The sequence below is a fragment of the Oncorhynchus mykiss genome, chromosome 22 (genome assembly GCF_057628025.1).
Source record: "Oncorhynchus mykiss isolate SJ-2025 chromosome 22, ASM5762802v1, whole genome shotgun sequence".
Lineage (NCBI taxonomy): Eukaryota > Metazoa > Chordata > Actinopteri > Salmoniformes > Salmonidae > Oncorhynchus > Oncorhynchus mykiss.
In genome coordinates, this window is record NC_143043.1 from 22,244,735 (window position 1) to 22,272,079 (window position 27,345).

General features: G+C 41.7%; 1 protein-coding gene across 2 annotated transcripts in view; it reads left to right on the top strand.

The window, feature by feature from the left end:
• Window positions 1-15,006: 15,006 nt before the first annotated feature.
• The window catches only part of adarb1b (adenosine deaminase RNA specific B1b), a 174,658-nt gene continuing 162,319 nt past the window's right edge, over window positions 15,007-27,345 (top strand). Inside the window, exon 1 of one of the 2 annotated variants that reach the window (XM_090215727.1) lies at window positions 15,007-15,318. The gene's annotated coding sequence lies outside the window, so the exon portion shown is untranslated. The remainder of the gene's footprint in view (window positions 15,319-27,345) is intronic. The other variant, XM_036958943.2, reaches the window with a different exon arrangement.

Sequence of the window (27,345 nt, forward strand, 5' to 3'; positions counted from 1 at the left end):
TACCTACCGCCTCACCTTTCCTGGTCTCTGAGATTCAGAATTTAAACCACTTTAGACTCCCCGTCTTTCCTGGTCTAAAATATTAATTCTTAGCCAGTCCTTTTAAGCAATCGGGTCGAAAAGGATGGGTCCATCAGGCTGACACGCTCTTCTGACCTCACTCGGGGCATGGCTACTTAACGTGCAAAGGATATGATTGGAAGTTATAACTCCTAAAATCACATTCATATCTTATCAAAAACACTTTCACCATTTTTTTATACCAAATGCACAACGTATTGGATGGAAACTTGACAGAAAAAAAGGAGATATACTTTCCAAGTTACAGTATTTCATCAACACAATTTTAATGGCATCACAAAATGAAAGCTCCCCACTGACCATTCCCCACATTCTTATGTTACAATTATTGTTCCAGTATCCACTTTTGACCGCGTTATAGTTTTGGCGGGAAAAGCCTGTTAACAAAGAACATTCTTTGGGTTAAATACTAGAGGGGGGAAAGAAAGTCTCCTTCTCCTGTAAATGTACAACATGTCGACCATCCAGCAGCCAGTTTCATCATAGTGCATGATGATTTTTGCGACTGCACTTGAAGAAATTTTCAAGGTTCTTGACATTTTACTGATTGACTGACCTTCATGTCTTAAAGTAATGATAGACTATCATTTCTCTTTGCTTATTAGAGCTGTTCTTACCATAATATGGACTTGGTCTTTTACCAAATAGGGCTATCTTCTGTATACCACCCCTACCTTGTCACAACACAACTGTTTACTTCAAACACATTCAGAAGGAAAGAAATTATACAAATTTACTTTTAACCAGTGGTGGAAAAAGTACCCAATTGTCATACTTGAGTAAAAGTAAAGATACGTTAATAAAAAAATTACTAAAGTAAAAGAGTATAGTCACCCAGTAAAATACTATTTGAGTAAAAGTCTTAAAGATACTTAAGACTCAAAAGTAAAAGTATAAATCATTTAAAATTCCTTATCCTAAGCAAACCAGACAGCAGATTTAAAAATGTTATAGATAGCAAGGGGCACACACCAACACTCAGACATGATTTACAAACAAAGCATTTGTGTTTAGCGAATCTGCCAGATCAGGTAGTAGAGATGAACAGGGATGTTCTCTTGATTAGTATGTGAATTGGTCCATTTTCCTGTCCTGCTAAGCATTCAAAATGTAACAAGTACTCTTGGGAGTCAGGGAAAATGTATGGAGTATAAAGTACATACTTTTTTTTAGGAATGTAGTGAAGTAAAAATAAAAGTTGTCAAAAATGAAAAAAAGTAGTAGTAGTAAAGTAAAGATACAAAAAAAAAAAAGACTTAAATAGTACTTTAACCCTTTCATGTGTGAGTTCCAAATATCTCTAATGGTCGCCCCAGCGTGAGTTTTTTTCATGCACGTGATGTTGGAACGTTCTCTCCATTCCAGAATGTGATTGTTACACAACAGTACATTTAATCCGTGCTTCCCTCAAACCTAGGCAAGGAGCCTGTTTTTATTTATAGGCTGTTTTCAATTGGTCAATTTCAAATTATTTTAGAACATTTTTTTTCTTCTTCCAAGAACAGTTTGAATTTAGGTGTGTTCCGCCTCATTCATTCACATAAAAGTAGTAATTTTTACTTTTGCAGACCAATTCATTTTTTGGACATTTCTGACCCGGAACTAAATTCCCCAAACAATTCCCGATTTGTTTATGCAGTTCAAGTCTGCAGACATTTGCTCATCTCCCGTCCTGCACACACGTGTTCACATTTTCCATCTGTTGCCTACATCAGTCATAGTTGTTTTTGTTACCAATAATAACTTTGGAAATGTGTGCGTTTCTACCAAAGTAAGTGCCTTATTACGTTATAATAGTTTCTGCATGTCATGTTATGTCGTTTCTACTGTAGCAAAATATTTTTGTGTATATTCTTTATAACCGCGGACACGCGAGGTAACGTTACTCGTTTCATAACCTTTATGGTGTTATTCTCAATGCTGAGGTAGCTAGCTACATTCTTCTATTAGCTCTGGAAAACAATGCTAATTGCGTCAGAAGTATTGGCTTGTTGTATTTTGAAGCTACCCTGGAAAATTTTTAAACATATCTTTTTACACCACTGGGTCGTTTTCTGAGTGCATTCCACAAAGCTGTTTATCATGTCCGCCTTATCCACTGCCCCCATTTTGAGTCTGGTTTGAGTCACGCAGTCTGGTTAGATTTTTCTCTCTCCCAGTCTGGGGGTCCACCTTCCTTGTGGCCGACATGGTTGTTGTATGGACAGTGGAGAGGACATGGATGTCTCGTTTGTCCTGCCACTTTACTGCCAGCTGTTGACATTTCAAATGTTGTATAACGGGCCATTTAGGATGGCAGGAGCATTGTTGATGAAATGCAGTCATCGCAGTAGAACTAGGAAGCAGTTTTGTGAAAAGAGGGTGGCAAAGAATGGAGTTGCAAACATAGGATCTGTGCTCCAGTATTCTCTTAGGGAGTTCTTCTTTACTATCCCCATGAGAAGGACTGTCACCAGGAAGGTATACATTTCACTAATTGTGGTTGTCCCCCCCCCCACTCCTGGCTCTCTCTTCTCCTGTAGCTCCAAGGCATAGCGATTGGTCTCTGCTATGTCTCCCACCAGCTCCTCTGTCAGAAACAATTTGAAGCACTCTGCCTCAGATGGAAATGGAAAGTGGTGTTGTACTCCAGACTGGGACTCATCAAAAGGGGTCCTCAGATTCAGGGTTCTCAATGGCTGGGGGGCAGATCCTCACTTTCACTGTCACAATCTGATTTCTGACTTTCAGAGCCATTGTCAGAATTGTAAAAATCTCCAGAATTTACGCATTTGTGAGTTGTCTCCTTTTGAAAGACATTGCTAATGCTACAGCTTAGCTCATTGGCTACATACATGAACAACAACACTGAATGTCTCAGAGTGGGAGTGAGAGGTTACGTGATTGACTGCCTGCATGCGCCATTTGTATCAATAAAAAATAAAGAAAATGTTTTGTATTTACTGTTTTATTCACAGAATTACTGGTGATAAATCATGCATTCCGATTCTTGCATAGATTGCAATGGGCACATAGTATGTGTGTAAAATACTTTTTTGAAGGATGTGCTGATTATGATGAGCTAAGCTAATCCCAGCTATGTGTGGAGCCATGTTTGTTGACATACAATCTGTCGGACCAAAGATGCTATAACAAAATGAGGTGAGTAAGGGTTCACAAATTTTTTGAGAACTTCAGGAAGTGAATGGTGGAATGTGAACAATGGTAGATAACACACCCCTTCAACATGCATACTATAAACTAATCATTGTCGGATTACTTTCGATTTATAGAAAGTGTTTTACTCAATTATTTCGATCAATGGTGAGCTCACCCGTGATGTGAATAATTATAAATAGTAATTGCTATTAGCTAATTCATATTGTAGTTTCTGTCAGCCGAGAGTTAGAAAATATGACCGCTTGTGTTGCGTCAATCTTTCCTCAGTTAGCTCTAGGTCAAATGTAGCCTACATTTGTCCGGTTTGGATGATTGTGTTATTCTATAGATACTTCTGTGAATATCTGAACATTGCATGCAAAAATAAACTGCTCACATTCTGGACTTAACTTTGTAAGGACTGTGTTTGTGTAAATAGTTTCTGAAAAAAGTGTGGGAAGCTCAAATGCTGATTGTTGCGTCATTAAAAACTGTCCGTTCTAAATAAGTGTTCTAATCACACGGGTGTGATCGTATGCTTCAGGGACCACTGTATAATGATCACACCCGTGTGATGGTACATGTGAAAGGGTTAAAGTATTTTCACTTAAGTCCTTTACACCACTGCTTTTAACAAGGCACACCCGTTAATTGAAATGCATTCCAGGTGACTACCTAATGAAGCTAGTTGAGAGAATGCCAAGAGTGTGCAAATCTGTCATCAAAGCAAAGTGTGGGTACTTTGAAGAATCTAAAAACTAAAATATATCTTGATTTGGTTAGCATTTCTTTGGTTACTACATGATTCCATATGTGTTATTTCATAGTTTTGATATCTTCACTATTATTCTAGTACTGTGTGTATATAGATACACTGCTCAAAAAAATAAAGGGAACACTTAAACAACACAATGTAACTCCAAGTCAATCACACTTCTGTGAAATCAAACTGTCCACTTAGGAAGCAACACTGATGGACAATACATTTCACATGCTGTTGTGCAAATGGAATAGACAACAGGTTGGAAATTATAGGCAATTAGCAAGACACCCCCAATAAAGGAGTGGTTCTGCAGGTGATAACCACAGATCACTTCTCAGTTCCTATGCTTCCTGGCTGATGTTTTGGTCACTTTTGAATGCTGGCGGTGCTTTCACTCTAGTGGTAGCATGAGACGAAGTCTGCAACCCACACAAGTGGCTCAGGTAATGCAGCTCATCCAGGATGGCACATCAATGTGAGCTGTGGCAAGAAGGTTTGCTGTGTCTGTCAGCGTAGTGTCCAGAGCATGGAGGCGCTACCAGGAGACAGGCCAGTACATCAGGAGATGTGGAGGAGGCCGTAGGAGGGCAACAACCCAGCAGCAGGACCGCTACCTCTGCCTTTGTGCAAGGAGGAGCAGGAGGAGCACTGTCAGAGCCCTGCAAAATGACCTCCAGCAGGCCACAAATGTGCATGTGTCTGCTCAAACGGTCAGACACAGACTCCATGGTATGAGGGCCCGACATCCACAGGTGGGGGTTGTGCTTACAGCCCAACACCGTGCAGGATGTTAGGCATTTGCCAGAGAACACCAAGATTGGAAAATTCGCCACTGGCGCCCTGTGCTCTTCACAGATGAAAGCAGGTTCACACTGAGCACATGTGACAGACGTGACAGAGTCTGGAGACGCCGTGGAGAACGTTCTGCTGCCTGCAACATCCTCCAGCATGACCGGTTTGGCGGTGGGTCAGTCATGGTGTGGGGTGGCATTTCTTTGGGGGGCCGCACAGCCCTCCATGTGCTCGCCAGAGGTAGCCTGACTGCCATTAGGTACCGAGATGAGATCCTCAGACCCCTTGTGAGACCATATGCTGGTGCGGTTGGCCCTGGGTTCCTCCTAATGCAAGACAATGCTTGACCTCATGTGGCTGGAGTGTGTCAGCAGTTACTGCAAGAGGAAGGCATTGATGCTATGGACTGGCCCGCCCGTTCCCCAGACCTGAATCCAATTGAGCACATCTGGAACATCATGTCTCGCTCCATCCACCATCCCCACGTTGCACCACAGACTGTCCAGGAGTTGGCGGATGCTTTAGTCCAGGTCTGGGAGGAGATCCCTCAGGAGACCATCCGCCACCTCATCAGGAGCATGCCCAGGAGTTGTAGGGAGGTCATACAGGCACGTGGAGGCCACACACACTACTGAGCCTCATTTTGACTTGTTTTAAAGTTGGATCAGCCTGTAGTGTTGTTTTCCACTTTAATTTTGAGTGTGACTCCAAATCCAGACCTCCATGGGTTTATACATTTGATTTCCATTGATCATTTTTTTGCGATTTTGTTGTCTTCACATTCAACTATGTAAAGAAAAAAGTATTTAATAAGAATATTTAATTCATTCAGATCTATGATGTGTTATTTTAGTGTTCCCTTTATTTTTTTGAGCAGTGTATATACAGTGCCTTACGAAAGTATTCGGCCCCCTTGAACTTTGCGACCTTTTGCCACATTTCAGGCTTCAAACATAAAGGTATAAAACTGTATTTTTTTGTGAAGAATCAACAACAAGTGGGACACAATCATGAAGTGGAACGACATTTATTGGATATTTCAAACTTTTTTAACAAATCAAAAACTGAAAAATTGGGCGTGCAAAATTATTCAGCCCCCTTAAGTTAATACTTTGTAGCGCCACCTTTTGCTGCGATTACAGCTGTAAGTCGCTTGGGGTATGTCTCTATCAGTTTTGCACATCGAGAGACTGACATTTTTTCCCATTCCTCCTTGCAAAACAGCTCGAGCTCAGTGAGGTTGGATGGAGAGCATTTGTGAACAGCAGTTTTCAGTTCTTTCCACAGATTCTCGATTGGATTCAGGTCTGGACTTTGACTTGGCCATTCTAACACCTGGATATGTTTATTTTTGAACCATTCCATTGTAGATTTTGCTTTATGTTTTGGATCATTGTCTTGTTGGAAGACAAATCTCCGTCCCAGTCTCAGGTCTTTTGCAGACTCCATCAGGTTTTCTTCCAGAATGGTCCTGTATTTGGCTCCATCCATCTTCCCATCAATTTTAACCATCTTCCCTGTCCCTGCTGAAGAAAAGCAGGCCCAAACCATGATGCTGCCACCACCATGTTTGACAGTGGGGATGGTGTGTTCAGCTGTGTTGCTTTTACGCCAAACATAACGTTTTGCATTGTTGCCAAAAAGTTCAATTTTGGTTTCATCTGACCAGAGCACATTCTTCCACATGTTTGGTGTGTCTCCCAGGTGGCTTGTGGCAAACTTTAAACGACACTTTTTATGGATATCTTTAAGAAATGGCTTTCTTCTTGCCACTCTTCCATAAAGGCCAGATTTGTGCAATATATGACTGATTGTTGTCCTATGGACAGAGTCTCCCACCTCAGCTGAAGATCTCTGCAGTTCATCCAGAGTGATCATGGGCCTCTTGGCTGCATCTTCTCCTTGTATGAGCTGAAAGTTTAGAGGGACGGCCAGGTCTTGGTAGATTTGCAGTGGTCTGATACTCCTTCCATTGCAATATTATCGCTTGCACAGTGCTCCTTGGGATGTTTAAAGCTTGGGAAATCTTAGTCATTTAGGTCAACATTGGATCATTCAGAGATCCTCACTGAACATCTGGCGAGAGTTTTCTGCACTGAAAGTAAAGGGGCTGAATAATTTTGCAAGCCCAATTTTTCAGTTTTTGATTTGTTAAAGTTTGAAATATCCAATAAATGTCGTTCCACTTCATGATTGTGTCCCACTTGTTGTTGATTCTTCACAAAAAAATACAGTTTTATATCTTTGTTTGAAGCCTGAAATGTGGCAAAAGGTCGCAAAGTTCAAGGGGGCCGAATACTTTCGCAAGGCACTGTACAGTGGGGCAAAAAAGTATTCAGTCAGCCACCAATTGTGCAAGTTCTCCCACTTAAAAAGATGAGAGAGGCCTGTAATTTTCATCATAGGTACACTTCAACTATGACAGACATAATGAGAAGAAAAATCCAGAGAAACACATTGTAGGATTTTTTATGAATTTATTTGCAAATTATGGTGGTTGACAGCTTCATTATTTATTTATTTTTATTTTTTATTTAACCAGGTGGGCCAGTTGAGAACAAGTTATCGTTTACAACTGCGACCTGGCCAAGATAAAGCAAAGCAGTGCGACAAATACAACAATACAGAGTAACACAATAACACAATAGAAAAATCAATGTACAGTGTGTGCAAATGTAGTAAGATTAGGAAGGTAAGGCAATAAATAGGCCATAGGGGCAAAATAATTACAATTTAGCATTAACACTGGAGTGATAGATGTGCAGATGATGATGTGCAAGTAGAGATACTGGGGTGCAAAAGAGCAAAAAAAAAAACAATATGGTGATGGTGTGTGCTATTTACAGATGGGCAGTGTACAGGTACAGTGATCGGTAAGCTGCTCTGACAGCTGATGCTTAAAGTTAGAGAGGGAGATAAGTCTCCAACTCAAGTGATTTTTGCAATTCGTTCCATTCATTGGCAGCAGAGAACTGGAAGGAAAGGCGACCAAGAGGTGTTGGTTTTATTAAATCAATATTAAATAAAGATGATTGTTTGAAGAAATGACAGTCTCTCTCACTTCGTTAGAATTTCCACCACCGGTTTTTCTTTATTTTTACTACATTGTAGAATAATAATGAAGACATCAAAACTATGAAATAACACATATGGAATCATGTAGTAACCAAAAACGTTTTCAAATAGCCACCCTTTGTCTTGATGCTTTGCAATTTCTTGGCATTCTCTCAACCAGCTTCATGAGGTAGTCACCTGGGGGGGTACAGAAGGTAGCCCTATTTGGTAAAAGACCAAGTCCATATTATGGCAAGAATAGCTCAACTAAGCAAAGAGAATCATTACTTTAAGGCATGAAAGTCAGTCAATACGGAAAATTTCAAGAACTTTGAAAGTTTCTTCAAGTGCAGTTTCAAACACTGCCACAGGAATGGAAGACCCAGAGATACCTCTGCTGCAGAAGATAAGTTCATTAGAGTTACCAGCCTCAGATATTGCAGCCCAAATAAATGCTTCACAGAGTTCAAGTAACAGACACATCTCAACATCAACTGTTCAGAAGACACTGTGTGAATCAGGCCTTCATGGTCAAATTGCTGCAAAGAAACCACTACTAAAGGACACCAATAAGAAGAAAAAACTTGCTTGGGCCAAGAAACACAAGCAATGGACAGTAGCCCAGTGGAAATTTGTCCTTTGGTCTGGAGTCCAAATGAGAGATTTTTGGTTCCAACCGCCGTGTCTTTGTAAGACGCGGTGGGAGTGAAAGGATGATCTCCGCATGTGTATTTCCCACCGTAAAGCATGGAGGAGGAGGTGTTATGGTGTGGGGGTACTTTTCTGGTGACACTGTCTGATTTATTTAGAATTCAAGGCACACTTAACCATCCCATCTGGTTTGGGCTTAGTGGGACTATCATTTTTTTTTCAACGGGACAATGACCCAACACACCTCCAGGCTGTGTTATTTTACCAAGAAGGAGGGTGATGGAGTGCTGCATCAGATGACCTGGCCTCAACAATCCCCTGACCTCAACCAAATTGAGATTGTTTGGGATGAGTCGAACCAGAGATTGAAGGAAAAGCAGCCAACAAGTGCTCAGCATATGTGGGAACTCCTTCAAGACTGTTGGAAAAGCAATCCAGGGTAAGCTGGTTGAAAGAATGCCAAGAGTCTTCAAAGCTGTCATCAAAGCAAAGGGTGGCTATTTGAAGAATCTCAAATATTAAATATATTTTGATTAGTTTAACACTTTTTTGGTTACTACGGATTCCACATGTGTAATTTTATAGTTTTGATGTCTTCACTAAATTGTAAAAATAAAGAAAGAAAAACCCTTGAATGAGTAGGTATTTACAAACTTTTGACCGGTAGTGATTTACTAAGTGTTACACAGGATTTAACCCACTGCCTTCTTGAAGACAAATAATGTATACGAAACGCTCCAGTCTGGTTTTAGACCCCATCAAAGTACTGAGACTGCACTCGTTAAGATGGTAAATTACCTTTTAATGGCATCAGACCAAGGCTCTGCATCTGTCCTCGAGCTCCTAGACCTTAGTTTCGTATTTGACACCATCGATCACCACATTCTTTTGGAGAGATTGGAAACCTTAATTTGTCTACACAGAATAGTTCTTTCCTGGTTTAGCTCTTATCAGTTGGAAAGATATCAGTTCATCTCTGTGGATGTTTGTCCTCAGACAAATCAATTATAAGATTTGGTGTTCCTCAAAGTTGCATTTTAGGACCACTATTGTTTTCACTATATATTCTACTTCTTGTTGATGTCATTCGGAAACACAATTTCAACTTGGAATGCTTTGCGGATGACACACAGCTGTACATTTCGATGAAACATGGTGAAGCCCCAAAATTGCTAACACTGGAAGCCAGTGTTTCAGACATAAGGAAGATTTTGTGGGCTATACTCAGTCTCAGAGTAGTAATTTGGTGGTCTGTTGATATCCCTCAAGTGGTGTGGGGGCTGTGCTTTGGCAAAGTGGATGGGGTTATATCCTGTCTGGTTGGTCCCCCCTCTCTCAACCTCCAGTATCTATGCTGCGATAGTCTGTGCTGGGGGGCAAGGTTCAGTCTGTCCTATCTGGTGAAATTCTCCTGTATTATGTGTATGATCCCTTTAATTCCCCTCTCTCTCTCTCTTCTCTTCTCTTCTCTTCTCTTCTCTTCTCTTCTCTCGGCCTGATGACTCCTGGCTGTCCACCTGGTCATGCTATTGATCCCATTTTTTTGCTGTTTTGCCTGTGGCTATGGAACCCAGACCTGCTATTTTCTACCCTCTCTCTCTATCTCATGCTGTCTCTACCTCTGAATGCTTGGCTATGAAAATCCAACGGACATTTATTCCTGAGGTGCTGACCTGCTGCACCCTATACAACCACTGTGGTTACAGTTTTTCTCAATTGCTAAAACACTAAAACCCATTGGCTGAACAAAGTTCTCAGTTGCCTGGACTCATTTAGCTAATTATGCAGTCTTTTATCAATACCTTAAACCATTTCACATGGTAAAACACAATTTGCAGATCTCACTTAGACTTTTCAGCAAAACTCTAAACACATTCTCAAAACACATTCTACACTCTAATGCACATGTCATCCACACTGGTAAACACAAGTGGCAACAATCAAATACAAATAGAGAACTGTGGAAGGACCACCAGAGGGCAGGCTGGGCTCATGGATAGTAGCCCAACAAGGCATGGGAGACAAGGTAACCAGAGGCAATTAAGCACAGCTGACGGTACTAATGACATATTCTACTTCCCCTATAAGAGAGAGAATGGAACCAGCAGAGAGGGAAGGGGAAAACTATCTCTGGAAGATGGTCACCGAGACAGAGGAGCTATCTAGGAAGAACCACTAAGACGGTGACAATCCCGTGACTTTTGTTGTAGTTTAAAGATAATCCTATTGTGTTCCTGTTTCATCTGGAGAAGAAGATGGATGTTTTTCCTTGGAAGATTTTCATTGATTATGTTGGAGTGTTTGTGTTGACCAAATGCCTTCAATAGAGAACTGTGTTCAATCAAGAAAACCTACTCCTGACTCATTTATTCCACCTTCCCGCTTTAGAGTGACGCCCAATGACTTGGTCCGCTCGCATTGGTGGAGAATGCGGGCATTAGGTGGACGAGTGACACAAGGATAAATGAGTAAATCAAGATTCTTCCAGTAGACCCGGAGGAACCATTCAAGAATGATGGATAACGCCCTACTACAACAATTGATCACGGCACAGCCCGCAAAAGAGCCTGCTCACGCCATCTTACCTCGTCTCTCCAAGGAGGATGATATTGAGGCCTTCCTCATGACCTTCGAAAGGACGGCCACCTTGGAAGAGTGGCCGCCCACAGAATGGGCGAGCCGAAGGACAAGATGTGGTAGCTATTCTCGACTCGGGAAGTATGGTTACGTTAGTAGAGGAGCGGATGGTGACCTCCGCAACACTGCTACCAGACAAAGTAGCCGTATCCTGTATCCATGGAGACACCCACTATTACCCCACTGTGAATCTGCCTATTCTCACTGCAAAAGGAAGGTGTACAGTCAGGGCAGGGAAAGTGCCCCAGCTGAAGGTGCCATTATTGATCGGGAGAGACTGTCCCCTATATAAGGAGCTTCGGCAGATGATGTTATGCACGGGAAGAAGGGGGACAGGAAAGAAGAGAAAATCCAAGCCCGAGGTAGTAGTCCTACAAGGAGAAGTAGCCGCGTCCTCGTCCTCTGCAGCAGAGGAAGAAATAGCGACTCAACGTTTACGACAGTTATTCCAGGAAACCACCGATGAAGACACCTGTGAAGGGTTATACACAACACAGGAAGGAAGAAGCAACCAGGCGCTAAGGGATATATTTGAAGCTCCATCCGAGGAGGGAACCTGGAAGGGATTCTCCTCAGTCACCCCTGATGGGGATGGGGAACAACCTCCACATCCCTCTACTAAGGTCGACCTGCCCCAGGAATTAAAGGGACAGTTCGGCAGCATGTTGAGAAGAGTGGTGTCCCGAGATGGGAAAATCTGGGACATGCTTCTCCCACACTTAATGTTTGCCCTGCGAGAAGTACCCCAGGCATCCACTGGATTCTCTCCGTTTGAATTGCTCTATGGCAGACCCTGTCGAGGGATCCTCGACTTAGCCAAGGAGACCTGGGAGACCCCGGACCAATTGAGACGTTCGGGCCTTCTTAGGGATAACAGGATATTATCGCCGTTTTATCCCGGGATATGCAACCATTGCCAACCCCCTCACAAACCTCATCAAGAAAAACCTGCCAAACCAGGTAGAGTGGAAAGACGAGACGGAAGAGGCCTTTCAATTGCTAAAAGATGGCCTGTGTTCTGATCCCGTTCTACAGGCTCCGGACTTCTCAGCTAGTACGGCTCGGGGCCATACTAGCTCAGGGTAAAGGCGAAGCAGAGAAGCTGATTCTCTTCATAAGTAGGAAGCTCAGCGATCGGGAACAGAGGTATGCTACCGTAGAGAAAGAGGCCTTAGCCATCAAGTGGGCCCTCGATTATCTCCGGTACTACCTACTGGGTCGGAGGTTTGCATTAGTTACTGACCATGCGCCCCTCACGTGGATGGCTGGTAAGAGAAACAATAACAGAATAGCCAGATGGTTTTTGTCTTTACAACCATTCTCTTTCCATGTCATCCACAGGGCCTGATCGAGGAATGGGAATGCGGACGCGCTGTCCCAACGCGACCAAGACCCTTTGCACACCAGTATTTCTACTTGCATATCATCTGCTCGTTTATCACTTCAGTGTTAGTCTGCTAAATTGTAATTACATCGCTACTATGGCCTATTTATTGCCTACCTCCTCACACCATTTGCACACACTGTATATAGACGTTCTTTTTTCTATTGTGTTATTGACTGTACGCTTGTTTATTCCATGTGTAATTCTGTGTTGTTGTTTGTGTCACCCTGCTTTGCTTTATCTTGACCAGGTCGCAGTTGTAAATGAGAACTTGTTCTCAACTAGCTTACCTGGTTAAATAAAGGTGAAAAAAAAATCAAAAATAAATGTTGTGTCAATGAGGAGGTCAGTTCTCAGTTGGCTAACACATGTCCCAGGGTTTGTGCAGCCTGAAATATTGTGTGTTGGGAGGCTATCAGCAGTGGTGTAAACTAAAGTACCGGTACTTAAAGATGCACTCCAGGATATTAAGCACAACATATTTGTAGCATATAGTACGAATAGGATTCATAACATATATGAATTGCACAAAAAATATATAATAATGAATGATGTAACATATCATACGAAATGGATAACATAGTACACAATTTGATGACGTAGTACATAAAAAACATTGACCACTTTTCGCTCATGAGCACCACTTTCAAACCTGCTGGCTGAAATTATACAAAAGTTTGAGAGTGCATGTTTAAGTAAAAATACTTTAAATTCTTAAGTTGTTTTTTAGGGTATCTGTACTTCAGTACTTATACTTTTCCTCCACGACAGTTCTAAATAAAATAATGTACTTTTTACTCAATACATTTTCCCTGACACCCAAAGGTACTCATTACATTTTGAATGCTTAGCAGGACAGGAAAATGGTCCAATTCACACAGTTATCAAGAGAACATCTCTGGTCATCCCTACTGCATCTGATGTGGTGGACTCACTAAAGACAAATGCTTTGTTTGTAAATTATGTCTGAGTGTTGGAGTGTGCCCCTGGCATGCCACAAGATTGTGCCATCTGGTTTGCTTTATATAAGGAATGTGAAATGTATACTTTTACTCTTGATAATTAAGTATATTTTAAACCAAATACTTTTAGACTTTTTCTCAAGGAGTATTTTATTGGTGACTTTTACTTCAGTCATTTTTGATGATCTTTACTTTTACTCAAGTATGACAATTCGGTACTTTTTCCACCACTGGCTATCGTAGACTATAATTACAACTAGGGGAATCCTGTGTAACACCAAGTAATTAAATTGTACGTATGCAGATATTACAGGTACTCTGTGGTGTACTAGTGTATTTAATCTCCCTCTTGGATCTCGTTTCCACAAGCATTAAATTGAGGGCCAGGTTGTAAGCAGGGTAATGTACTGGATAAGTACACATTAATTACAAGTAAGTACCCCTCAAAATACACTTAATTTTAACTAGCTAAATCCTGCGTAACAACTAGTGATTACATTGTACTTAGGCAAACAATACATGTGTTTTGAAATAGTGTCTTATTCCTCATCTGGGATGAGACTCGTATTAAATCTGTTTTCGTAAACTCAACCAAGTTCAACCAGATTATCCGCTTTATTTTGGGGGCAAGTGCTAGAGATATATTTTGAACAACACACATTCATGGTTAAGTAATTGGAGCCTATTGGGCATAGACTTCAATTTCTCAGACACCCAGTGCACAGTTGTTAATGAATTTTATGCAAATGAGAAGAAGCAAAACACTAATTTAGTAAATTTAGTGGAAACCTGCCCATTTGTAACTAGAATGGTGACAAGCGTTTGATGTTACACTTCTGTAATTACAAACTGCAATTACTACCAGGTGCATGTTGTTATTACATTGAACCTGAGAGTTGTTAGAGTTAACTACAATACTTGTTACAGAATAATTACACATGTAATTACACTGTAAAAGGACCCCTTAAAAGGAAGTGTTACCAAGTTGTTCTATATAATGTGGAAATAAACATATCTCATATCTCACACTTACAAACTAAACATTTATGTGTGCACATTGTACAATCAATTGGTGAGAGAGAGCCTCTATCATATTCATGTATATATATATTCACTGTATCCACTGGGCACACAGTTGAATCAACGTTGTTTTCCACGTCACCAACGTGGAATAGACGTCTGTGCCCAATTTACGTCTGTGCCCAGTGGGTATAGGTCTACATGAATTGCGGCAAAGTTGGTTCCTGTTCGTCACATCTTTGGTCACGTTCGCGTGGGTCAAACAAAAATACCCTAATTGTTTCACAATAGAGCCTCCGACAAAGCAGACTGCAGGATGAAGTTGCTGAAGAGCAACTGCAGAAACTTGCAGTCTACTGTAGTCAACACTTAATGACCTTTGATCACATGATGTTTGTTAAGTGCATGCAGTCGATATATAGGATCAAGTCGGAACATTTTATCCCCATAATTCTACACACATTGAAAGGCGGTGAACAATGGTCACCGACTTGACAAAAGTGATTCGCTCGAACGTACCCTGTGCGTCCGATTCATTTGACAGGCATGCACATGCGCAGTTCAGCACGACAGACCGATTACGTGTTTCTGCATTCACACTGTCCTGTTTCTCTATCCTTCCCATTGCTTGCGCCGGAGGACCCACACCGCTAGAGGAACATAGCCAGTCTGTCTGTATTGCAGCGTGTGCATGCAACTGTACGAGCGGAGCTTTCAAGCCAATTCATTCTGCAACCCATAAAACATACAAGAGGCGCTCTTTGCTTTAAAATTGAACGGAGGACGAGTACCTCTTTAATGGAACTGAAAGCTTCCCTTTTAATTGCAACACTACTGTAAGTATTGACGTCTTCTCAGTGTGACGGATGGTATGCTTGGGTTCCGGGTGTGTTTATTTCATATGTTCTTGTAGACAGCGTACAAACATGGCTTTTGCCTTAAATGTAGTCAACCCTATTTAATACAAATGTGCACCTTGTTTAGTACATTGAGCTGACGTTATCATGTTGTGTTCGGCTGTCGTGTCTGCTAGTTGCGAATATACAGTGTACTACAATGAAGATCCAGGGAGACCGCATGTGCAGAGCCGCAGTTTAATGAAAGGGATACATTGTAACGTTCTTTTGGCGGGGAACTCTACACGATTAGTTGACGGAATGGCTAGTTGTTCAGTTGAGCGCTGTCAGTTGAACAGTTCGCTTGGTGAGAAAAATATTCGATTTTCTCTAGATTTCTAATTTGAAGTAGGCTACCAAGCCATGGTCAGTTTTTGACCTGTAATAGATAGCATTTGAAAAGTCATGGCGTTTGAACAAAATTAGATACGATTCAAAATGGAGCCAAGTTTCCCCCGAATAAAACGAAAGCACCAAATTGAAATGTGGTAGGTTACGTTGCTAAATTGTGTGCCAGGCTATTATAGCCCATGAACAACCTGCCGTATGGGTTTTCAGAAGGACACTTATTTAGGTTAAATCACAGCATGGTTGGGCGTTGTTGTGGTCAACCATTTGATGTAAATTAATAATGTATAGCCTATAATATAGGCTACAGTATTGGTTCAAGAAATGTGTGGTGTTCTTGTTGAATTAAATACTGTATTCGGTGCTAATGGGTGTTTGAAGTTATGTATCGTCATTCCCGCCACAATAATAAAAAAAAATAGTGTATCGAAATTTCGACACACTGTCTAAAAATATTGAGACTATCAGAACATGTCTAGATAGTAGATCATACATATAGGACATGTTTATTCATTTGTAGAATTGTGTGGCGATTTAAATCGCAGAGATCAGCACAGCCTGGACGCAGGCATACGTGTGGCAAGCTGGCATTTGCCCCAGCACTTTTGATTTGGCTTAATAAGAACAAAATATTGACACAAAGTGTTGAAAAGAGGGACAAAGTACTGTTGTTCAGACTGATTCGCCCCATGATTTGTCAACTCGTGCACAATTAATCTGTTATAGTCTGATCAACTGTAGCCTATTGATAACAATTACAGCTGCAGGTAGTCTAGAGAAGCCTATGCCCGTTGACCCCCTCTGGGGAATCGAAGCGGTCATGTATTTATTTGTGTTAAGAAAAAATGTGAATGTGATCAAATTTGGTTTATAATTTCGGATGGCTAGCCAACCTTTTCAATCCAACATTGCCTAGAGTTAATCAATCAACACAATAGTGATGACATACTGGGTGAGTAACTTTTTAATTACTGATGCAAAGGCCTACACAATGCAACCCTGCATAAAGCAAGCTCAGCCCTGTTCTGTTGTTCAAACGCAGTTGTTGTCTCTGTATGTGTAAAGGATCCCATGTTAGTTTAGTTTTAAAATATCATTCAAGGTTGCTGCAGTTTAACAGTGTTTTAATGTTTTTATCCCAGAAAAAACAAACGTGACCTGATTTGAAAAATTAGCCCATAGCCCATATAAAACCGTTTTTTACATCTGATGTATTAGTATGTCATACCCTACAACTAGGGTCCGGAGGTTTCCCTGGTTCAGGTAGCCTACCAGATCAGGAAAAACTCTGGTTCCTAGGAAAAACAATTCCCCTCGCCCCTCTCCAACCACTCTGGGATGCCACCTCTAAAATCACCACATAATGTTACAAATGAAGTAACATATCCAAAAAGTACGGCAGTGTTTCCCCTAGAATTTCTTTCAGTAGCGGGGGTGGAGTCTTCCTTGGTCATACATCTATATATACAAAAATATGTGGATATTTATATGGAGTTGGTCTCCCCTATGCTGCTATAATAGCCTCCAATCTTCTGGGAAGGCTTTCTACTAGATGTTGGAACATTGCTGCAGGGACTTGCTTCCATTCAGTCACAAGAGCATTAGTGAGGTCGGCCACTGATGTTGGGCAATTAGGTCTGGCTCGAAGTCAGCGTTCCAATTCATCCCAAAGGTCTTCGATGGGGTCAAGTTCTTCCACACCGATCTCAATAAACCATTTCTGTATGGACCTCGCTTTGTGCACGGGGGCACTGTCATGCTGAAACAGAGCTGGCATTGTGTTGTGTGACAACTGCACATTTTAGAGTGGCCTTTTATTGTCCCCGGCACAAGGTGCACCTGTGTAATGATCATGCCGTTTAATCAGCTTCTTGATATGCCACACCTGTCAGATGGATGGATTATCTTGGCAAAGGAGAATTTCTCACTAACAGGGATGTTAACAAATTTTTGAACAAAATACAAGAGAAACAAGCTTTTTGTGCATATTGGAGCATTTTATTTCAGCTCATGAAACATTTCTATTCAGTGTAATAAAAAATGAAATGTCAATAAGTATTCAAACCCTTTGTTATGGCAAGCCTAAATACATGTATGTTCTGGGGTAAAAATGTGCTTAACAAGTCACATAATAAGTTAGGTCCCTCAGTTGAGCAGTGAATTTCAAACACAGATTCAACTATAAAGAACCACAAAGACCAGGGAGGTTTTTCAATGCCTCGCAAAGAAGGGCACATATTGGTAGATGGTTCAAAATTTTTAAAAAAGCAGACATTGAATTAGGGCTGACCCCATTTAGTCGACTGGTCGATTGTTTGGTCGATAGGCTGTTGGTCGACCGAGATTCCTTTATTCGAGCAGTAGCAAAAAAATAAATAAATCATGGTGTACAAGACAAAATAAATCAATCAGGCCTGATTCATGCCTGTCTGAGTGGACTGATCCATTGTGGAGGCTGTGGGGATGGCACAGTCCATCAGTCTTTTTTATTTTTTAAAATTTAACTAGGCAAGTCAGTTAAGAACAAATTCTTATTTTCAATGACGGCCTAGGAACAGTGGGTTAGCTGCCTGTTCAGGGGCAGAACGACAGATTTGTACCTTGTCAGCTCAGGTTACTAGTCCAACGCTCTAACCACTAGGCTACGCTGCCGCCCCTGAGACATATTCTACTGAAATTGTATATGTTTATATTATGTAAGAACAATGGTGCAACACAAATAAAAAATATTATTTTATAACAAATGCGCTTTCTCCTACGTTGGATAGTGGTCGCTGTCCGCGGTTCTGAAACACATCAGTGCGCTGTTGAATTGATGCCTTTTCCTAGACCATGTTGCTAAGTTCATAATAGCAAAGTTAACCAGCATATTGGTGTAGAGAACAATGCAGCGGAGTTAGGAGACAGACAAGAAAATAGCCCTTGCCTTAATTGTCTAAGAAAAGTGAGGAGAGGAAACCAACTTAATTAGGTCTATAATCAATAGCACAACTGTTAAATGTGCCTGGCTTTATAAATCAACCATATATATCTACAGAAATAAGACAGATCCTGCTTCTGTTGCCTATTTGACTGCTTGTTTAATAGCCTACTGATTCCATGAGCACCAAACCTCAGCAACCACATGTCGGATAAACAATTTCACAAATTCTGATTTGAAAAAAAAACTTTGTTATGCTGTAATAAAAGCTTTACAAACCAGCCTCTCTGGTATGATTTATAATTTATTTAGTGTTTACACTGTTGCAAATTGTCAGAAATTATATTAATAATAATAACCCGCCTTTTTCCTTGAGCTCCTTCTTATTGTTATTATTACTATTAATATTATGATCATAATTATAATAAAAGCAATGTCATTATCATTAGTAGGCTTAGTATAGCAGCCTAGTATAGACACCATAGAGCTGAGCTGCATCCTGATTAGTCTTAATACCGTAACTTACTTAGGCCTATATTTCAATACTTATATAGGTCACTGTATCAATCAATCATTTATTCATTCATGTCATCACACAGCATACGAGTCTTTCATGATTTGATTTATATATTTATATATATATATATATATATATAACAGACACTGGTATGCTTATAATGTATTTAGTGTTGTTTACATTGTTCCAAACGGTCAGAAAAATTATATCGTAATCTAACATTACCTGTTTGGCACACATAATATGCATGCAGCGCTTGCTCCTTACCTTCCTTTTCTTGATCTCAAGTATTTTCCACAACTAGTCAAATGTATTCCACACATCTGACTTCCCTTTATCTCCTGAACAACCAGTAAACATTCTCCCATTTCAAGTGTATTTCTTACGTACATGTGCCTCGTAAAGAGAGCAAGGAAATTTTTTCCAAAGCAATTTAGGGATTTCGGTAACATCACTTTTCAGTCAGAAATGGCTGTAATTACAGTGTATTTGGAAAGTAATCAGACCCCTTCCAATTTTCCACATTTTGTTATGTTACAGCCTTATTCTATAATTGATTAAATAAAATCAATCTACAAAAAATACCCCACAATGACAAATCGAAAAACAGTAAAAAAAAAAAAAAAAAAAAACGTATTTACAGTTTTCAGACCCTTTGCTATGAGACTCGAAATTGAGCTCAGATGCATCCTTTTTCCATTGATCATCCTGTTTCTACAATTTAATTGGAGTCCACCTGTCGTAAATTAAATTGATTGGACATGATTTGGAAAGGCACACACCTGTCTATATAAGGTCCCACAGTTGACAGTGCATGTGAGAGCAAAAACCAAGCCATGAGGTCGAAGGAATTGTCTGTAGAGCGCCGAGACAGGATTGTGTTGGCACAGATCTGGGGAAGGGTACCAAGACAATTTGGAAGAATTGAAGGTCCCCAAGAACAAAGTGGCCTCCATCATTCTTAAATGGAAGAAGTTTGGAAACACCAAGACTCTTCCTAGAGCTGGCCGCCCGGCCAAACTGAGCAATCGGGGGAGAAGGGCCTTGGTCAGGGAGGTGACCAAGAATCTGATGGTGACTCTGACAGAGCTCCAGAGTTCCTCTGTGGAGATGGGAGAACCTTCCAGAAGGACAACCATCTCTGCAGCACACCATAAATCAGGTGTTTATGGTAGAGTGGCCAGACGGAAGCCATTCCTGAGTAAAATGGCACATGACAGCCCACTTGGAGTTTGCCTAAAGGACTCGCAGACCATGAGAAACAAGATTTTCTGGTCCAATGAGAATGCCAAGCGTCACGTCTGGAGGAAACCTGACTCCATCCCTACGGTGAAGCATGGTGGTGGCAGCATCATGCTGCGGGGATGTTTTCCAGCGGCAGGGACTGGGAGACTAGTCAGGAATGAGGGAAAGATGAACAGAGAAGAGTACAAAAAGATCCTAGATGAAAATCTGTTCCAGTGTTCAGGACCTCCAACTGGGGAAAAGGTTCACCTTCCAACAGGTCTACGACCCTAAGCACACAGCCAAGACAATGCAGGAGTGGCTTTGGTACAAGTGTTTGAATGTCCTTGAGTGGCCCAGCCAGAGCCCGGACTTGAACCTGATCGAACATCACTGGAGAGACCTGAAAAAGCTGTGCAGCGACACTCCCCATCCAACCTGACAGAGCTGGAGAGGATCTGCAGAGGAGAATGGGAGGAACTCCTAACAGTCGAGGCTGTAATCGCTGCCAAAAGTGCTTCAACAAAGTACTGAGTAAAGGTTCTGAATACTTATGTAAATGTGATATTTCAGTCTTATATTTAATACATTTGCAAAGAAATGTACACCTGTTTTTGCTTTGTAATTATGGGCTATTGTGTGTAGACTGAGGGAAAAAAACTATTTCAACTATTTCAGAATAAGTCTAATGTAACAAAATGTTGAAAAAGTCAAGGGGTTTGAATTCTTTCCGAATGCATTCTATATTGCAGCTTCAGAAACACATTCTGTGGTGGTCGCTTCAGAAGGGAGGAGAGAGAAACAACGTGTGCTAGTCACACAGCCGCTTGCTGTCTTTTTTAAAAACACAGGGCAGCAAGTCTGAGCCAGCCCCGGCACTAGCAAATCAATTGCAGTCGGATTCAGTCTAGTCATTTGTGTGTCTTAATTAGCAAACAGATCGCTTAAAGCATCAGACAAGCTCAGTGCATATAGTTGATTTAATTAAAACACATAGGATGTACATACAGTGCCTTGCGAAAGTATTCGGCCCCCTTGAACTTTGCAACCTTTTGCCACATTTCAGGCTTCAAACATAAAGATATAAAACTGTATTTTTTTGTGAAGAATCAACAACAAGTGGGACACAATCATGAAGTGGAACGACATTTATTGGATATTTCAAACTTTTTTAACAAATCAAAAACTGAAAAATTGGGCGTGCAAAATTATTCAGCCCCCTTAAGGTAATACTTTGTAGCGCCACCTTTTGCTGCGATTACAGCTGTAAGTCGCTTGGGGTATGTCTCTATCAGTTTTGCACATCGAGAGACTGACATTTTTTCCCATTCCTCCTTGCAAAACAGCTCGAGCTCAGTGAGGTTGGATGGAGAGCATTTGTGAACAGCAGTTTTCAGTTCTTTCCACAGATTCTCGATTGGATTCAGGTCTGGACTTTGACTTGGCCATTCTAACACCTGGATATGTTTATTTTTGAACCATTCCATTGTAGATTTTGCTTTATGTTTTGGATCATTGTCTTGTTGGAAGACAAATCTCCGTTCCAGTCTCAGGTCTTTTGCAGACTCCATCAGGTTTTCTTCCAGAATGGTCCTGTATTTGGCTCCATCCATCTTCCCATCAATTTGAACCATCTTCCCTGTCCCTGCTGAAGAAAAGCAGGCCCAAACCATGATGCTGCCACCACCATGTTTGGCAGTGGGGATGGTGTGTTCAGGGTGATGAGCTGTGTTGCTTTTACGCCAAACATAACGTTTTGCATTGTTGCCAAAAAGTTCAATTTTGGTTTCATCTGACCAGAGCACCTTCTTCCACATGTTTGGTGTGTCTCCCAGGTGGCTTGTGGCAAACTTTAAACGACACTTTTTATGGATATCTTTAAGAAATGGCTTTCTTCTTGCCACTCTTCCATTAAGGCCTGATGTGCAATAAACGACTGATTGTTGTCCTATGGACAGAGTCTCCCACCTCAGCTGTAGATCTCTGCAGTTCATCCAGAGTGATCATGGGCCTCTTGGCTGCATCTCTGATCAGTCTTCTCCTTGTATGAGCTGAAAGTTTAGAGGGACGGCCAGGTCTTGGTAGATTTGCAGTGGTCTGATACTCCTTCCATTTCAATATTATCGCTTGCACAGGGCTCCTTGGGATGTTTAAAGCTTGGGAAATCTTTTTGTATCCAAATCCGGCTTTAAACTTCTTCACAACAGTATCTCGGACCTGCCTGGTGTGTTCCTTGGTCTTCATGATGCTCTTTTCGCTTTTAACGGACCTCTGAGACTATCACAGTGCAGGTGCATTTATACGGAGACTTGATTACACACAGGTGGATTGTATTTATACTCATTAGTCATTTAGGTCAACATTGGATCATTCAGAGATCCTCACTGAACTTCTGGAGAGAGTTTGCTGCACTGAAAGTAAAGGGGCTGAATAATTTTGCACGCCCAATTTTTCAGTTTTTGATTTGTTAAAAAAGTTTGAAATATCCAATAAATGTCGTTCCACTTCATGATTGTGTCCCACTTGTTGTTGATTCTTCACAAAAAAATACAGTTTTATATCTTTATGTTTGAAGCCTGAAATGTGGCAAAAGGTTGCAAAGTTCAAGGGGGCCGAATACTTTCGCAAGGCACTGTATGTTGGCTACGTGTGCCTGTAATTTTTTTTTATGTAGTTCTGTCCTAGAGCTGTTCTTGTCTATTGATGTTCTGTATTATGTCATTCTGTATTATGTTTCATGTTTTGTGTGGACCCCAGGAAGTGTAACTTCTGCTTTTGCAACAGCTAAAGTGGGTCCGAAGTTTACATACACTCAAGTAGTATTTGGTAGCATTGCCTTTAAATTGTTTAACTTGGGTCAAACGTTTCGGGTAGCCTAACACAAGCTTCCCACAATAAGTTGGTGCTTCTTCACCTGCATTGCTTGCTGTTTGGGGTTTTAGGCTGGGTTTCTGTACAACACTTTGAGATATCAGCTGATGTACGAAGGGCTATATAAATACATTTGATTTGTTTTGATTTGAATGTTGGCCCATTCCTCCTGACAGAGCTGGTGTAACTGAGTCAGGTTTGAAGGCCTCCTTGCTCGCACACGCCTTTTCAGTTCTGCCCACAAATTTTCTATAGGATTGAGGTCAAGTCTTTGTGATGGCCACTCCAATACCTTGACTTTCTTGTCCTTAAGCCATTTTGCCACAACTTTGGAAGTATGCTTGAGGTAATTGTCCTTTTGGAAGATCCATTTGCAACCAAGCTTTAACTTCCTGATTGATGTCTTGATGTTGCTTCAATATATCCACATAACTTTCCTCCCTCATGATGCCATCTATTTTGTGAAGTGCACCTGTCCCTCCTGCAGCAAAGCACACCCACAACATGATGCTGCCACCCTTGTGCTTCACGGTTGGGACGGTGTTCTTCGGCTTGAAATCCTCCCCCTTTTTCCTCCAAACGATGGTCATTATGGCCAAACAGTTATATTTTTGTTTCATTAGACCAGAGGACATTGATCCAAAAAGTACAGTCTTTGTCCCCATGTGCAGTTGCAAACCTTAGTCTGGCTTTTTTATGGCGGGTTTGGAGCAGTGGCTTGTTCCTTGCTGAGCGGCCTTTCAGGTTATGTCGATATAGGACTCGTTATACTGTGGATATAGATACTTTGTACCTGTTTCCTCCAGCATCTTCACAAGATCCTTTGCTGTTGTTCTGGGATTGATTTGCACTTTTCGCACAAATATGTTCATCTCTAGGAGACGGAACACGTCTGCATGGTCCCATGGTGTTTATACTTGCGCACTATTGTTTGTACGCAAACATTCGTACACAAGTATAAACACCATGCGTTTGGAAATTTATCCCAAGGATGAACCAGACTTGTGGAGGTCTACAATTTTTTCTCTGAGGTCTTGGCTGATTTATTTTGATTATCCCATGATGGCAAGTAAAGAGTCACTGTAAGCAGGAATCAGGAGGATAGAATTATGGTCAGCTTAGCCAAATGGAGGGCGAGGGAGAGCTTTGTACGCATCTCTGTGTGTGCAGTAAAGATGGTCTAGAGTTTTTTTCCCCCTTCTGGTTGCACATGTAACATGCTGGTACAATTAAGTAAAACAGATTTAAGTTTCCCTACATTAAAGTCCATGGGCACTAGGAGCGCCGCCTCTGGATGAGCGTTTTCCTGTTTGCTTATGGCGGTACACAGCTCATTGACTGCGGTCTTAGTGCCAGCATCGGTTTGTGGTGGTGAATAGCCAGCTACGAAGAATATAGTTGAAAACTCTCTTGGAAAATAGAGTGGTCTACAGCTTATCATGAGATACTCTACCTCAGGCGAGCAAAACCTTGAGACTTCCTTACTATTAGATTTTGTGCACCAGCTGTTGTTTGCAAATATACACAGACGATCACCCCTTGTCTTACCGGAGGTGGCTGTTCTATCTTGACGGTTCTGCATAAAACCCGCCAGCTGTATGTTATTTATGTCGTTGTTGAGCCTCAACTCGGTGAAACATACAGTTTTTAATGTCCCGTTGGTAGGATATTCGTGATCGTAGTTCATCTATTTTGTTATCCAATGATTGTACGTTGGCTAAAAGTGCTGATGGTAGAGGCAGATTACCCACTCGCCGTCAGATCCTTACAAGGCACCCCGATCTACGCCCCCATATCTCTTGTCTCTTTCTCATGCGAATCACAGGGATTTTGACCTTATCGGGTGCCTGAAGTAAATCCTTCGCGTCCGATTCATAACATTACCCTGAAGATGGCACAGTGGGAGGTTATACACTGATCAAAAAAATAAAGGGAACACTAAAATAAAACATCCTAGATCTGAATGAATTAAATATTCTTATTAAATACTTTTTTTCTTTACATAGTTGAATGTGCTGACAACAAAATCACACAAATTATCAATGGAAATCAAATTTATCAACCCATGGAAGTCTGGATTTGGAGTCACACTCAAAATTAAAGTGGAAAACCACACTACAGGCTGATCCAACTTTGATGTAATGTCCTTAAAACAAGTCAAAATGAGGCTCCGTAGTGTGTGTGGCCTCCACGTGCCTGTATGACCTCCCTACAACTCCTGGGCATGCTCCTGATGAGCCATGGTCTTCTGAGGGATCTCCTCCCAGACCTGGACTAAAGCATCCGCCAACTCCTGGACAGTCTGTGGTGCAACGTGGCGTTGGTGGATGGAGCGAGACATGATGTCCCAGATGTGCTCAATTGGATTCAGGTCTGGGGAACGGGCGGGCCAGTCCATAGCATCAATGCCTTCCTCTTGCAGTAACTGCTGACACATTCCAGCCACATGAGGTCAAGCATTGTCTTGCATTAGGAGGAACCCAGGGCCAACCGCACCAGCATATGGTCTCACAAGGGGTCTGAGGATCTCATCTCAGTACCTAATGACAGTCAGGCTACCTCTGGCGAGCACATGGAGGGCTGTGCGGCCCCCCAAAGAAATGCCACCCTACACCATGACTGACCCACTGCCAAACCGGTCATGCTGGAGGTTGTTGCAGGCAGCAGAACATTCTCCACAGCGTCTCCAGACTCTGTCACGTCTGTCACGTGCTCAGTGTGAACGTGCTTTCATCTGTGAAGAGCACAGGGCGCCAGTGGCGAAATTGCCAATCTTGGTGTTCTCTGGCAAATGCCAAACGTCCTGCACGGTGTTGGGCTGTAAGCCCAACCCCCACCTGTGGACGTCGGGCCCGCTGAGCAGACACATGCACATTTGTGGCCTGCTGGAGGTCATTTTGCAGGGCTCTGGCAGTGTTCCTCCTGCTCCTCCTTGCACAAAGGCGGAGGTAGCGGTCCTGCTGCTGGGTTGTTGCCCTCCTACGGCCTCCTCCACGTCTCCTGATGTACTGGCCTGTCTCCTTGTAGCGCTTCCATGCTCTGGACACTATGCTGACAGACACAGCAAACCTTCTTGCCACAGCTCACATTGATGTGCCATCCTGGATGAGCTGCGCCATCCTGGATGAGCTGCACTACCTGAGCCACTTGTGTGGGTTGTAGACTCCGTCTCATGCTACCACTAGAGTGAAAGCACCGCCAGCATTCAAAAGTGACCAAAACATCAGCCAAGAAGCATAGGAACTGAGAAGTGGTCTGTCGTCACCACCTGCAGAACCACTCCTTTATTGGGGGTGTCTTGCCTATAATTTCCACCTGTTGTCTATTCCATTTGCACAACAGCATGTGAAATTTATTGTCAATCCGTGTTGCTTCCTAAGTGGACAGTTTGATTTCACAGAAGTGTGATTGACTTGGAGTTACATTGTGTTGTTTAAGTGTTCCCTTTATTTTTTTGAGCATATGGAGTGTGCAAATCTCTTTGTTTTTATAACTTAGTTTATTCACAGTTAGTCATCACCTCAACATTAAATACTTTTCTCTGGGTGTGCTCCAGCTCATGCATTTTATTGTACTGATCAACAACATTTGCATAGAAGTAGCACGCATTGTTATTAAACAAGCTGTCTCTTTAACCAGTAATGATGTCATTCATGAGGCAAAAGGGGGGGCTGCCTATCGGAGCACAGTCAATTCACTGAGGCAATAGATAATCTTTGAGAGAGACATGAGAGAGAGTGAATAAGTGAATGAATAAAGTTTTTAGTTGCAATCAGCTTTGAAATTAGCATATTTTCATTATGGTTTGCATCACAAACAAAGTAGTAGGGCAGTTAATTCATGTTAGCTTCAGCTGGCACAGAAAGTTGGCCTACAAAGCTGGAAGCAGTGTAAAGTGTTCTAAGCCTGTATGGACATTGTTTTGCGAACAGTAATTAACAGTTTCAACATTTCTACTATGCTGTCGAGTGTGTTGACTTCTGTGCTTTATGAGTGGGTAGTTAACATGATGCAGCCCAGACTCCCAGTGCAGGCTAGCAATGAGTAAGCAGAGCAGGCACAGTGGGCGATATAATAAGGGGGACAT